The following is a 4,442-nucleotide window of genomic DNA, read 5'->3' as shown; positions in this document are numbered from 1 at the left end:
CACAATCGAAGTGCTCCAAGAGTGCTTTTCAAAGTGCTGAATCTAAATTAAATAACACAAATCAAGATTTTACTTCAAATTCTTCCACTAAAAATCACACTAGAAACAACTCCTTACCCACCGTTGAAGTTGAATGTAAATATATAACTATAAGAAAACCTTACACACAGTTGAAGTTGAATGTAAATATATAACTAGTTGAATGTAAATATATAACTATAAGAAAAACATAATCCATGGGTTGATTTGAAACCGAAAATAACTTGAAAAATTTAAGACGCAATCATCTTAGTACCGAAGGCATCTCATTATTAAAACCTGTTCCGGTATTGTATTTATTATTAGTTTCAAGAAAACAGTAACACTAATATTGGAGGCCTGTTTTATCTATCCAGAGATGAGAGTTGGCAAATAACTAGCGGGTTCGCTGTTATAGCCAGATCTGGCAGGCAGATAAATTGCCTACATGGAATCTGTCTATTTATTGTCCCTTGGAACAGCATGCAATGCAGCCTCTCTCATCCAAATAACAGCATCTCTTGCATCCCGTCACATAGTGGTCACTCCTTGGAGGCAGCACCGGCCCTGCACATAATATACATATCAAACCAATTTTAGAATCACTAGAAAACCCAACGCAGATCTTCTGCAAGATATGGCTTTCTTGAAAAACATGAAAAAAAAATTCTAGAGATGAGTGATAAAATCTGTCGGAATAATGAATTTTGGCTTATTTTACCTGATGGCGTCTCCATTGTCTGGGCTGCATGATCATCCTCTGTAGCTGTGACAGGAGATAGCAGAAACAAGACAAAAACACAAATGACCGAAACTAATACGATCTTGGAAGCCATTATTCACAAACTTCTGAATCAGATAGATGATGGAGATAAGAAGAGGAGCTGAGAGTATATATAGAGGAACGGCCACAGTGAGTACAGACCTGTGAAGTATTAAATATATTATTGTGGACTCCAGCTCAGGATTTGGATACAGGAGGCAATCAGATAGGAGTCAAAGATGGCTGGCAAGATGACAGACAACTGGACAAGATCGACTTGCTTAAGTTGAATCTGGACTGTTGCCTATTTCATATATTCATCAGCATACCTAATTTGGATAGGGTCATTTTGTCTTTAGCTGGGGCCAGGGCCAGCACTGAGCACCTCGTAGGCTGCATTGTCGGTTGCAGCCAAATTCACGAATATAAAATTTAAGTCAACAAAATCGAGCCACGTGACTTATTAAATTTTAATCTACAGTAAGGAAACCACGTGGAAACAATAATACATCATATTCATCCTCTTACTTTATATGTAAAAGGCTCCCAGAGTACGGATATCGATTTATTGCAAGGTGCGTTTTAGTATTTTATGTGTTTAGGTATTTCTGTTGTGCGTGCTGAAATATTTAGTAATTTTTTATTATTTAAAATTTTATATAAAATACAGAAATAGAATTCAACGTTTAAAAAAAATGGTAACTGTTAAATTATATAGAATAAAGTTTATTAATATTTAAATAAAATTATTGTTAAAAAAAAAATTATAACTAATTTTGTAATAGTTTACTTTCATATTTACATGTACATAGAGGGAATTCAAATAGAAAATTTAATTTAGCATTGTTTTGTTAGTTTTACTTATGTATTTTTATTTACCTATTTTAATGGATATGTGTTTGGACTATCATAAATTTCTAACTTTAATTTGTTGATTAGGTTTGCTTCAATGAGTTTTCTTTTTAACCTTACACATAACAAAGCATTATTCTTTGTGTTCTTGACTTGTATTTCTACATAAAATAGTGTTTAGTCATTTTTTTCTCTTGTTGCTAAAGGCTATTCAAATCCACCTCATTCTCCACTTATCTACAGACAATATTATCATCCATATCAAAGTTGCTTTCAACCTCATTACTTGAATCAATGGCAATGAGATTCCTCTCATTTGCATTTTTCTTTATGTTATTCGAGTTAAGTTTGGGATGTAACTTCCAACGCTTATCCTTTGTAACTTTCAACACATCATCAATTCTAGTTCATGCAAATTACAATTCACTAAGAAACAAAGGTTTTGGTTTTCTAGAAAAATTATATTGCTCAAAAAATATGTTTGTGTCATGTAATTGTAAAAAACAAGAATCCCAAAAGGAGTGCTAAAATTCATTGTCAATCTCCATGTGGAGGTCTATTAACAATGTTGTTTCATTGAATTAACCAATTCTTTAGTTTCCTTTTGAGCATCTGGTGAGATACTCTATTAAAAAAGCATGTTTCCACCCATGTCTTGAGGGTGTGGAGAGGCAGGCTTGGAAGGTTGAACATGCTCCTTACTTCTCAGAGTAGCATGCTAGTTGTTAAAGTAAGGTGCTTCTAGGTTGACAACTAGGAACCAAATCTAACGTCACAAAACTCTAATAAAAGCTTTCGTGAAATACAACATAACCCCATAGAATCCCTACCATTCGAATGCATGTGTAGGGTGTAGTAAATCCAAAGGCTACCATGAACAAGCAACCAACCACAAAAGAAAACAAAGCAAACTAGACATGGAAAATTTTAGGGGCTAATGTTCGCCCAGTGGGCTAATTTTCCATGATTTTTCCACAAAAAAGATTCGCCAATTTCCAATTTTATAAAAGATGATTCGCCCAAATTTTAGAATATAAAGTTATTTTACCTTAAAAATCGCCAACATTGTATAGAGGCTATATATAAAATCATTATAAATTTGAATAATTTTACAAATATATCAATAAACATTTTATAGTTTGCATATTAGGGATTAGTGAGATTCGCCAATGTTTTTAAACTTCAAGAAATTTTTCCATCCTTAAAATTTTCCTTGAAACTAGACCAAGTGGAGTTCAAAGCAACAAAACAAGAAACTAAACGCCGCCTTTGGCTAGTAGTGGCCAACAAAATAAAGAGACATAATACCTAAACGAAAAGAAAAAAATAGCCAACAAAAAAGATATAGGGGTGTTAGGACCAAAAAAATTAAGTTGCGATGATAATTACCTAAGGCAATCCCAAATAAAGTCAACCTTCTCATTTATCTTTGTCATTTCCTCAAATGCATCTCATTGCATTATCAAATGTGATTACTAACCAACAATACTAACATCATCATAATGGGAGATTATTGGTCCTCTTGTACTAGTATAATCTAATTCCCTTATTCCTCATACAACTTTGGACCCTCATGTCACTCAATGTCAGGAATAAAAATGTCTTGTCACTGAACACCCACAAACACATAAAACATGCCGGCTAATACCAAAACGTTTACTCACATCCCATCTGTTAGGCAATAAATTAATTAAATTAATTTTTTAAAAGTGATTCAACTCTTTTTTGCATTATTTTTTAATATTCTTTATCGAATTAAATGATATAAATTACAAAAGAAAAACCTAATTGAATATTATTTATTAGATATAGATTAATAATTGTAAAATTAATTATTATTCACAAAAGGGAACGATTAGAAAGGTATTAAGGTCTGTCCAACCATTGATTGACAACATCACTTTCAAGGAAAGGAAGAGTCTCGATGGGCAGCGACCCAGGAAGACAGTGTGGTGAAAGAATAACCATAGTTGAGAGAGAGCGATCGGCGACATCATGCATAGGATCGATCCAATCAAACTTTAAATGCATATAACCTTCGTTTTGGTAGTTAATGTTGCAGGAGTTTGAATGCAGAGCGCAGCTTGCAAGCAGGCTTGGAAATTGACGTCAGGTAGGATGTATTTCAAGTTCTAGTTTTCCCACCGTCAGGGTTGACGTCTAAGACATATTTGGGAGCCGGCCGTTTGACTTTTAATTTAAAATCTTAACTATAAAAAATTATTGTAGCTGATGTTGGAATATAATTTCAACTGCAGCGACAGTTGAATAGAAATCGCAAACTATAATCCCATTGAAGTTCCATGCGATGCGATCCATCGCAGATCGCCATTGTGCATTACCCTGTGGCTTCCCCGATCGTGATACAATGCGATCATGTGACGTGATTGCAGATTGCAGATCGCTATTTTTCTCCAGTGTGCGTTAAACCCTCCGCGATGTTGCAATGCGACCTGAGCCATCACAGACCGCACTTTCACCTTGCATACGATCCCAACCATCCATCCATTTGATCAAACCGCCATTATTTGTTCTGGCTTATACACGCCACCACCATTGATGTCTTTTCGCCATTTACCTATTTGAGTTCCCAAAGGAGAAAGATCAAACCCAGCTCCTGCACATTGAATGCTCAGCTACAACATTTAATAAACAGCATGGCCGAAAACAAGAAGGATGCACCACGTGCAGGTGCATTAAAGAGATTATGGGTTTCTTACAACAGAGCTGGCCGCAACATTTATCAGTTATGGGTTTCCACACAACCGACTCAAGAAATATAGTAAAAGATCCCATCAGCGAAGTTAAC

General features: G+C 34.8%; 1 long non-coding RNA gene across 1 annotated transcript; it reads right to left on the bottom strand.

The window, feature by feature from the left end:
- Window positions 1–308: 308 nt before the first annotated feature.
- On the bottom strand, window positions 309–930 carry LOC149226446 (uncharacterized). Its single transcript, XR_016247734.1, has 2 exons — window positions 740–930; window positions 309–585 (listed from the first exon to the last, which is right to left on the bottom strand). It is a non-coding gene; the product is annotated as an uncharacterized LOC149226446 (long non-coding RNA).
- Window positions 931–4,442: the final 3,512 nt, after the last annotated feature.

The sequence above is a fragment of the Pinus tabuliformis genome, chromosome J (assembly GCF_031772625.1).
Source record: "Pinus tabuliformis cultivar Carrire ecotype Pingquan chromosome J, CPIR1, whole genome shotgun sequence".
Taxonomy (NCBI): domain Eukaryota; kingdom Viridiplantae; phylum Streptophyta; class Pinopsida; order Pinales; family Pinaceae; genus Pinus; species Pinus tabuliformis.
Note: the sequence above shows the minus strand (reverse complement) of the source record. Positions and strands in the feature narration are given on the sequence as shown.